The sequence below is a fragment of the Hyalella azteca genome, unplaced genomic scaffold (genome assembly GCF_000764305.2).
Source record: "Hyalella azteca isolate HAZT.00-mixed unplaced genomic scaffold, Hazt_2.0.2 contig12285, whole genome shotgun sequence".
In the NCBI taxonomy this organism is placed as follows: Eukaryota; Metazoa; Arthropoda; class Malacostraca; order Amphipoda; family Hyalellidae; genus Hyalella; species Hyalella azteca.
In genome coordinates this window covers 34,543-46,056 of record NW_025942245.1, presented here as the reverse complement: position 1 = coordinate 46,056, position 11,514 = coordinate 34,543, and positions in this window count along the sequence as shown.

Genomic DNA, 11,514 nt, shown 5'->3' with positions numbered 1-11,514 from the left:
TGTCAGCAAGTCGTAAAAAAAAGTAAGAGAGGCTCGCAAAAAGGTAGAAAATGGTCGAAACAGTGGTTTATCAACAGAGAGAAATTCACCCGCGAAAAGCAGTTTTTAATAAGTTATTTGTTCGTGTTTCAGGTACCATCTACAAACTATGAATGGAAACAAATTGCTCAAGACTTTAACGATCAATGGAATTTTTCTAATTGTTTGGGACTAACTATAAAAAAATTTTCAGCATTGTGATGATGGCAGTGGCCAATGCAAACTACGAGTTCCTGATTGTTGATGTTGGAGTGAATGGGCGAATATCAGACGGTGGTGTAATCAGTAACACGAAATTCGGGCAGGCGCTCGCTGACAATACATGGAAAATTCCAGAGCCTGCTCAACTGCCAAACAGCCAGAAAATTTTGCCCTTCGTTTTTTTTTGGCAGAAAGTCGTGTAGTCGAAAATACATTCGGAATATTGGTAAGCCGATTCGGTGTTTTACAAAAGCCGATAGCACTTTCTCCAGAAAAGGCTGGAAAAGTAACCTTGGCATGTTGCTATTTGCATAATTTCTTGCGAAAACGCCAATCCCGAGCATATGTCACAACGAATCTTGTGGACTGTGAGGACTTGCAGACAGGAATAGTAACGAGTGGATCGTGGAGGGAAGTGGTCAATGAGATAACACCACTCCCGTCAAACATCACGTCCAGAAACGCAACTAACAAAGCGAAATTAGTTAGAGATAACTATTCGAATTTCTTCAACAATGAAGGCCAGGTTTCATGGCATAGAGCTGGGAGACCCCGATATACCTCGATGAATTCCAGCATAAATTCTTCATCAGCTATCTTAACATCTGCCACGATGTAAACCACGTTGCTAAAATGACGCGTAGATAAGCGTAGAACTGCTCCCTACGACCACTGGGGACACACTGACAAAACATTACGCAATATAGCCCCTACACGGCACAATATCTTCCGGTTTGTGCAATATATTTTCAAGATTCTGAAAATCACGCAATATATTGCGCAGCCCGTCAATATCGCCCCTAGACGGTCAATAATATTGTGCAAACCTAAATATTGCGCAATAATATTGTGCGTCTAGAGGCCGCTTTAGAAGTCCAAAAACGAGGCATCAGGCCTGAGGTACGGCGAGCACGGCACGGCAAGTCGGCAACTGCTGGGAGAGGCGCAGGCGCAGCCAGGTCCCGGCGTTCAGCCGCAGCGCCAATTAAGTCGCCGGCGTCGGTCAGCTTCAAATGTCCCGGCAGCATTTTGGACGTGGACAGGCCTGCTGATTGTTGCAAGCTAAAACTTCAAGATGATTTGGGTTAATTCCAACCCACTTCAAGTATGGCTTCAATTGGTCCTTTAACTTTTTCCTAGGGCGGCCCTTCTTCCCGAATCCAGCTGACAACTCCTCATCTAATACCTGCCGTGGTATTCGTTGTGGGTCCATGCGAATAACATGTCCGGACCATCACAACGGAATCTTGAAGATCATGGCCTGTAGAGTACTTCCTGGTTGATAATTCGATCTTGCCAACGGATCCTCATGACAGCGGAGAGAGCGCTGGTGGAATTGCTCAAGCAGTTTCACATGCTTCCGGTACAACGTCCATGTCTCACAACCGTACATGAGAGTGCTGAGGACCACTGTACTGTAGGCCTTGAGCTTCATACAGAGGCTGATACTACTGTACTTCACATTGTGGTGGGCAACCGCCCAAATGCCTGGCTTGCCTTTTGGATCCTGGCAATGATTTCGTGATCCAGCGAACCGTCGCTGGATCACGAAGTCGTCTTACCCTGTTGCCCATGGTACTCGAAGGTTTGGACCGTGGAAAGCTGTGCGCCATCAATCTTAATGTACGGCTGATTAATCGGCCTCCAAGTAGCAGCTTGGAACAACACCTCCGTTGCATTGCGGCTGATGGTAAGTGGTAATGCATCAGTTATACAAATATAATATGATAGGTATGCAAAGTTCAATACTCATACGTTAGCAGTGCAAAACTTCGAAAACACACGTAAGAAATGAAGGATTTGCCAAGAACATGTAATAAGATTAATTGAATTTGCACATGCTTGAAATGCACAATTTAATGTGCACACTTTAGACGATAATAATATGCATACAATATCAAGGCATATTTTAACGCGTACACGTTAGCAATACAGAATTTTACACTATGCGAGGGATCCTTGGGAAACTCAGTTCGCTTCTCGCGGTCGCTGGTGGCAGGAAATGGGTCGCCGTCAAAGGTGGTCCTCCAGCATGGTCTTTGGTTGGAGTACCTAAACAAACTTCGGGTACCTGTTACCAGAAAGAATCTTGAGGTCATTATAAATACAAAATTTATTATGCACACATTAGAATGGCTGATAAAAATGCATAATTTAATAAGAAATACATGGAAACGTAGAATAAGTGATGGGCGTTCAGCCGCACGTCAATCGACGTGCGTTTCCGGAGCGCGGGACGAGGACCCAGCCCATCATTGCGCTCCGCCCCTCGTCCTCTTACAGCGTATACGCCGCAAACGTTGCAAGCGGACGAGAGACCCCAGTTGAACACTGAACACGTGTTCAAATGGGCCCACCTACTCCTATCTACAGTCCTAACCCCCCTACCTAGGTGCAATCTTCCTGACAAAAGGCCTAACCTCCTACCTAGGTGCCACTTCCTGACTACAGACCTAACATCCTACCTAAGTGCCACTTCCTGACGTCAGAACTTAACCTCCTACGGAGGTGACTACTTATCACTCACTAGCCCGATGGCATGCGAGTGTCCCGTCTATAGCCCTGACGAGCTCCGAAACCGTCGGTCAGAAGCTCATCGACCATCGGTCAGGAGCTCAGGGTCTTGGTATTTCGATGGTCTTCTATAATCCTCATTTTAAGCGAATTTCCCGAGGCAATCTCCGAGGTTATCCTGGCTTGCGCAGTATTTCTCGCAGTGGTGCTGACGGGAGGTTGAAAACCTCGTTTTCATTTCTCCTGCGATATTGCGTCTCCCAGCTGTCATCCTGAAACAAAAAAATATATATATATTGTAGACGGTATTACCATGCAATGATGCAAGTGAGATTGCATAATTCTTCCCTTAAATAAATTCCAGCAATACATCAATGTATAACTTTATTCTTTATTCACATCGGAGAACACGGTAAAGCAAAACAAATAAGAACCCGGTAAAGCAAGGCGCTTAGGGTTCCTAGGGGATAACTTTTATAAGCTAATCAGCTTCGTATAGGGCTAGTCAATGGAAGGCAGGATGTAATTCAAATAAGCAACAAGACTGTAATGAGATAACATTAATTAATATGTAACAGCAGGTCTTTGTAGTAAGTAAACCTAACTCGTATATGTCGAATATATAAGGATTCAACTGATGACAGCATGCATGGCACTCAAATAAGCACATCAATCTGACTCTGGGGCATGTAAAGAGCGTATCTCGAGGGCGCATAAATATATTACTTAGATTATAAATTTAACTGAAATTTAAAGAGCAGGTTTTGGCGTGGTTACCTGCAAAAATAAAAAAAGGTTACCTTGATCCAGATCAGAAATCAAATCCGATTGGGACTTCCATCACCTCCACGTATTCGAAGGTGACTCGGGCTCTCTTGGGCAACCGCCGCGGCTCTCCTGGATAGCGAAGTATTCCTCGCGGTGGTTCCGGCGGGTATTTGAAGATCTCATGCTTGCCAAACGAGACTTGGCGTTTTTTTTCTGCGGCCGTCTGCATTGAGCAGGTTTTCGCTAAATCCCCCGTATGGGCATGGCCTTGGGTATTCCAGTGTCGCTTTAATCCGGAGACGCCGCGTCAAACTGCAGTTGCACCACAAGTACTTTACACTTGTCAGCATTAAACCGCAACTGCCACGTATCAGCCCAGTTAACTAAACTGTCAAGACCATCTTGTAATTGCGCTTTATTTGACGCATCCTTCACTGTATTATAAACTTTTGTGTCATCGGCATACATGGAGCACACGCTGGAGACTGCTTCTGGCAAATCGTTTCTAAAAGCAACGAACAAAATAGGCCCAAGAACGCTTCCTTGTGGCACGCCACTGCGCACTGATGCCCAGTCTGACACGGTTCCGTTAATACTGACACGTTGTCGTCTACCTACTAGAAAATCTCTGATCCATTGGAGTACGTTTCCCTCAATTCCCAAAGACTTCACTTTACGCAACAGCCGCTCATGCGGAACACTGCCAAATGGTTTGGCAAAACCGAGGTACAATGCATCCACTGGCTCCCTTTCGTCCAGCAGGCGAGTCCAATCGTTCAACGTAGATAATAAGTTAGTGGTACAGGATCTACCGGCGATAAAACCATGTTGCCAATCTGATATGAGATGGTGAGCAGTCAAGTGATCGACAATCCTTTCCCTCACAACAGATTCCATTAGCTTACAAACACAAACAACACTTGTCAGACTGACAGGGCGATAGTTGCTGGGGCTGCTTTTGTCACCTTTTTTGAACAATGGTGTTAGTTGAGCTTATTTCCAGTCGTTCAAGGTTTTTTGAAAGAATACTGTCAATGGGCCGGTCAGAACGGTTGCTAATTCTTTGAGCAATGTGCGATGGAAGCCGTCTGGTCCACATGACTTGTTGGGATTTAGAGCTACCAGGCGCTTGAGAACCTCTTCGTGTATTTCAAAACATGTTAACTTCGAGCCTACTGGGCGCTCCTCAATATCTGGAATACTGTTAAGTCCTCATCTGTGAACACACTGCTGAAGAACTGAATAAGAACGTTAGCCTTGCTCTCATCAAAGGAAATCTTTCGTTGGTCTACTTTCAAATCAGATATACCGACCTTTGACTTACACTTTGAACTAGCGTACAAAAAGAAGGCTTTCGGATTCTTTTTGCATTTTAGCAATATTTTTTTCGAAGTTTTTCACTGCAGTGCGACAAACTTTTTTAGCTTTTCCGAGCTCTGGCATACAGGTTATAATCAGACTCGTTGCGAGTTCGTAAATAACGCTTGTAGGCTTCTTTCTTGGTCTTTAGCTGAGTCTTAACTGCACTGTTCATCCACTGGGACTTTTTGACTCCTCCAATCGTAATCTTGGGTACACAAGCATCAACTGCAGACATAACCGTGTCTTTTAGAAACGACAATGAAACAGCCACACTCATGTCCTTAATACAGTCCGAAATATTCGCCGCATTCACCGTTTCACGGAGTTTATCATAGTCGCCCTTCGCAAAGCTCAAACGTTCACGCTTCCGAAGCGTCTTTTCTGCACAACACTTAATATTGAAAAACAATGATTGGTGGTGGCTTTTGCCCAACGGAGCCTCGTGGCGAAGCTCATCTATCATTGATTCTTCACTAGTAAACACAAGATCTAGAATATTTGGGGTCTGTTTACCCCTAAAATGGGTTGGCTTGGTAATGTTCTGGATTAAAAATGAGTCTCGCAAAGACTCCAAGAACAAGGATGCTGGGTGATTCCCATCTCTTGGAGAAGATTCATCTGTCCAGTCTATTTCTGGATGGTTAAAGTCACCAACGATCAACGAATGCGACCTGCTGAATGACATGCTCGGTAATAGGCTGTTTAGTACTTCATTGTTATCAGAGGAGCTGTATAGGTGATTTGTAAATGACCCCTATGAGGAGGCTACATATCTTTGCCTTTTAGTGTAAGTTCGTACCACACTGATTCTCTAGCTGATTGATGCTCTGCAGATAACTTAACTTGCTGGACCCCATAAGAGGCTTTAACCCACAGAACTACACCTCTACAGCACTGCTCTTCATGTAAGTTATTAAAACTATCAAAACCTGGCAGCTGAAATTCAACCGGTACAATTTTCCCCCCGTGATTTTTAGGGAGTGTTTCTGTAATACAAATAATGTCTATACACTCGTTTGCGATCACAGTAGTTCACTTTTTTTGTTCAAAACAGAATCCGAGTTCTTGTAAAAACATTTTATCCACTTTCACTTTTATGTATGCGGTTACTTCCTACATTATTTACAGGCCTTGATCTACGGACATCATTCCTACTAATTACTTGTCCTCCCATCTCCTCTGACTGTCCGTGAGCAGCATGTGTTGTCTTGGCAGCTTGGAATTGATTGACCTGATTTTCCGTGCCTTTCCGCCTGATTCTCTCCTGCCACTTGCGAAAAACCGCCCTTTCTAAGGGGGTGGAATCTTTCTTTACAAAAATTGACCTGTAATCAGCGGATTCTCCAAGCTTTCTCGCTGTTTTCAGCACGCTCCAGATCTGAGCAGAATCCTTTACAGTCACCAGCAGAGGTCTGAAGGTGTTGGCAGCAGCATCCTTCGAGCGTAGCCTCTTGCAAGATTCAACATCAATCGATGTGTTGAGTACCTTGCTGCAACAGTCTACAACAAAGGCCGTGTCATCCATCACTCGGCCCATCGCATCAGATGCGTTACTTTCAAGAATCCCAAACCAGACCAGGTTGGCCTTCCTACGTTCTCTATCAAGTAATTCACGTGAGATTTCACTAGCGACTTCAGATAAATCAGCTGTCTTGTTCTTTACTTCCATTTCTTCCGTATTTTTCAACTGAACCTTCACTTCAGTCAGCTCATTACTTAGTCCACAAGGCCGAAAAATCGTTCTCGATTCTCGAAACCAGTTAAGAGCCAATCGCGCCCCAGGTGGGCTTTGCAAGCTGGATCGGCATGCAGCCGAATCATCATCACCTTGGCCGCTTCTCTGAGGAACAACATGCGCCTTTCGCCGCACCGCCAACCAAGGCCATCCTTCCTTCGCTGCAGTAGGAATGACATATATTACATTCCTACTTACATTAACCTTCGTTAATGCTAGTAGAAAGGGCTCTTCAGAACTTTGGAGTTTGTCCACGTCCTCTTCTGTATTTTGCAACATCCCTTTGAAATCCCCGGCTCCTGCGCTATTCGTCCCAAAACCACATCATCTTGGACCTCGTTGCTTAATTCTTCTTTATCTGCGGTTGGTATTTTAACAACCAATCTCCGTGAGAGATTTTAGTATCCGGCCTGTAGCAAACTACGAAGTAGTTGGGAATTAGAATCCTCCAATAATATCAAATTCTGTCACTCATTTTCAAACTACAGTAATGTTAATAAAAGGAATGTCCGACCGGAGCCACAATCGGTGAAGTACTCCCGTAGTCCCATTTAACTGCCGTTCGAGAGTTCGAAATTAAGTTGAGCAGTTGTTATTTTATAAAAAATTTACTTAGCAGCCTATAAATTAGCAATAAAAATTATATTCAAGTCCTGCCTCATAAAGATTTGTCCAACACAAACTTTGTCATTTTTCCCAAAAATTCTAATAAACATAAGCCACCAAGTATACTTAGAAATTATTGATTATATTTAAGCATAATGAAAATCAGGAGGACAGGCAAAACGAACCTCTTTTTCACTGCGTTTCACCATTCAAATGAGCCCGGTTTGATACGCAAAACATTTTCGTGATAATAAAACATCGCTCGAACGCGGTTCACAGAGGTGAAGGAACAAATTTGTTTCGCTTGAAGAATTTTCGCGATGTTAATTTAGAATCTCTAAACTGTTTACATTTTAATTCAGGAAAATGCAATATACTACGTGTAAGTATTATAAACAAATAGTTTAAATTCTTCTATGATAACGAAATGATCGTATTGGTCCTATTTTAAGAATTATTCCTTTTTCATTGTGGCATGGCGACTTTAGTGGCATTGACGGTACAAGGTTTTATAGAGGAATTAAGTCGTTGAGCCGTAAATTGACACTCATTGTAGGTACATTATTAAACTTTCAAGGAATTGCGCCTACTTAGCTAGTAATAACTAATTAATATTCAGTTATTTATACCTAACCTGATGAAATTTATAAGCAACCGAGCAGGTACTTATTACTGCTCTATTCTGTACATTTCACTTCTAAAAAAACAAATATAGTTCAGCACATTTGTTTAGCACACACAGATAAAATAAAATTCTCACAACTGACTAGCGGAATCCTACCGAATGCCAAGACGTAAACTATAGACGGAAGTACAGTTCTAAAAACTTGTTGTTTCCATAACAACGAATTTTCATGATCTATGGCTGTACTTCAAAAACGAAGAATTTGCCAAATGTGGAACATGAATAAGAGGATTATTGAAGTTCTAAAAAAACTTGGACTCCTCACTGAAAGAAAAACTGCGCTAAACTGTAGTAGGTTATATTTACGGTAAAACCGTATAAACTGATCATTCGTGTCACCATTATACCCAAATTGTTTTTTATGTCTGGGTGGAGGGAACATCTAACATGTAATTTGATACGAAATCACGTTCTCAAATACAGCAAAAAATTGTGTACACAAATATAGATAAAATTATGTTGAGTCGAAAAATCACGAAAAAAATTAAGCTACAATCAAGAGTGCAAAGAAGAAAGGGAATCTAAACAAGATCTTGAATGCAAGCGTGACTCGAATCATGTACGCAAACTGGTCAATTTCAATAAGGCACAACCAAGAAATAGGTAGCCTTTCTTCCGAACCTTTCTTTTTTATTTTAACTACTGAACATTGTAACTCAATCAGCGAATATAATTATTTTGTCGAAGATCAAAATATTTTATTGGTACTCAATATCCCAGACGCATTTATTTAAATTTTTATTATAGTATCAGGACATCGGGTTGGCCGATGTGCCTTAACGTTAGGTTTTACGAGTGTCCTTGCGAGAAAAGGTCAAAATTCATTGCTGGTTAAATCTTCAGGTCCAACTGCTCACCGGAGGTGGCAGATATTTTTATGCACTCGCTTGAGTTTTCTCGACAGGATACCGGGACTTGTTCTATATAAAAGATATATAGATGACGTCCTCATTCTAAGCGAAGCAAGTGAAAGTAAATTTCACTCACTCCTCGAGGAACTGAATTTTGATTCATGAATCAATTAAATATTTCTTTCAAGGCGAGCAGCTTATAGGACCAAACGTGCAAATTAATGGGGGGAAAGGTTTTTTTTTGCGGAAATTAATGACCAAGTCATTGAGTATGTATAGAGAATAGGTGAGTTTGTGTTTTCTTTTTCTAATTCGAACAACACGTATATATTATTATATTTATTTATAGAGCTTTCAAAAAGGCACAACCAAGAAACAGCCTTCAGACTCTCAGGGGTCTGTCATTTCTTATTGATTATTCAACCATTCCACATCTGACTTCCCCATACCGTCATCCAACATCGCTTTCTGTACTGATGACCCCTAAAGCCTTTATGTAATCCCGCTGTTGGATTTTCAAGATCGTACTGATAGTGTATGATGTTAGGGTATAGTATAATTTTTTTAATATTTTATAGCAACAACTATTCCATTTTCATTTAGACTTTTCAGTTCCGCAATTTGGGTTTTGAATACATTCAGGATTTTTGTAACTCATGTTATAGTCTTTGTTTAGCTGGAGTGGTCTGTATAAGACACAGCGCAATTGTACAGAACCAGTATTTGAAGTATATGTGTGATAACTTTGTCTTTTAAATAAGTACCAACCTGCAAGACAGTGCTTGAGTTAATTGAGTATTAATTAATAAATTTATATCATCAGACTAACCAACCTATTAGTGGAGACGATATCACCTGTGACTACTGTCATCGTGTTTGGCACGTGCGTTGCGATTGTCGCTCACGTCTAGGACTGTGCTTCGTTTGTGGAGGCAATGGACACGTTATCCTAAGTTGCCCTTATCGTCGAGAACAGCGTCAGTACAGAAGGCCAGCAACTGTCTTTAAGGCATTAAAAGTATGCAACAATACGCGGCACTCTGGAATTGAGGATACGTCTGGTAACTATGATCTGTCTAGCAATCATAATAACGAGCGCTGTAATGATAATAATCGTGTAATTGAGAGCTGCGAAGATCCATCCGATTCTAAAATTCCAGAATGTAATGCCGTAACTAATATTGATATGTATCCCTTAACTGTTGTAGAGTTGCCAGATATGAGCGCGTGTAATGATCTTGATAGAGCAACAGAAATAAATGTTTCTGCAGATTTTAATGGTAATCTGACTGATAATAGATGTCCACTGGTCCCAGATATTAATTGTATTTTAGATTTAAGAGAGAAATTTTACGATTAAAAGGCTTTTACTTCACAAAACATTGTCGAATTCATCCAGTGTTCTAACCCCTAGTGATAGTTCTTCTAGACGTAAGGCTCTTGATTGGAGCTTTGATGAAATGGATGTAGAGGAAAATACGGACGATCTTGTTCAACGTAACTCAAAGTCTCCTGAAGCCACTAGTTCTCCGCCTGAAGTGTCCTGTAAAATCTCGCTGATTGATGATAGGGGACGCAGTATAGACCCCTACATAGCCCTTGCCCACAATTCAATCTCTATTCCTTTCCGCTCGTAATCACGCTAGAGGGCATATTAGCCTGTGTGATTAAGTGCCTAAAGCCATAGGTGTCATTTCCTTTCCTGGATTTGAATCAATCAGCCAACTGACATCAAGCCACCGAAGCAACAGCCGTGGGCAAATAGCCAAACTGTTGCGTGCTTGTATGAAACACAGCCTGGCGTATTCGCGGCTTTTGAAAATAAGCGCCCGACATAACAGCGCCGTTACGTCACAGCCACTGCTTCATGGCGCTCTACTCCACAGGCTAAAGCGCAAACCGCCGTCCCTATAACGCCTTGCCCCGGCTCTCCCCCCTTCGCAGCCAGCAGAAGGCTTTTCTCGTTGCCCGATCAGTAATGCGCCTGGCGCGATGGAGGGACCTAACATAACCTAACCTAACCTGGCGCACAACTGATCAGCAATTGAAGAAAGCCTTATGGCTGCGAAGGGGGAGAGCCGGGGCATGGCGTTATGGGGACGGCGGTTTGCGCTTCTGCTCGTAGAGTGCGGCGGGATTACGCCAGTCCTGCAAATAGCAGAGCAGGTTTACGGTGATCCGGCGTGGTCTGCGGCCAGTAAGGCTTACGGCGTGTGTAAGAAATGATAGTATGTGGTAAAATTCTGTGGAGTAGGACCTGCTGACAATTGACTATTTGATTCAGCAGGCTGTGGAGTGAGGTAGGTGTTGCTTAAAGTTGGTGTGGGGAGATGACTCAGTTACCTACAGCTTCTTGGGTGTGAGCTGAGTTTAGTTATTGCATTATAGGGTAGGCGTTGGCGCTAGGGCTTGTTTACGAGCTAAATTTGTGGTGTAGGGCTGCGCTCCCGATGATAGTCGGGATTGTTCATCTGGTAATGGAAATAATAGTTTCTTGGCACTTCAAAGGTCTTGTACACGTTCCGGTGTAATATAAACTGCCAATTTTAACAGTTTGGATGCTGAAACGGCGGTAAACTGGAATGTTGACAACGAGAATGCGACCGAAATTATTACAGAGCACCGGGTGTCCATACTAGTAGACGATAAACAGGCACAGGAACTTTCGGCGCGTGTTTCTTCAATTAATACCGGTAGAGGCAGCAGCAATGATAAGTCTCTTGAAAATTTTATAGCTTGGCTAGAAGAGTCTT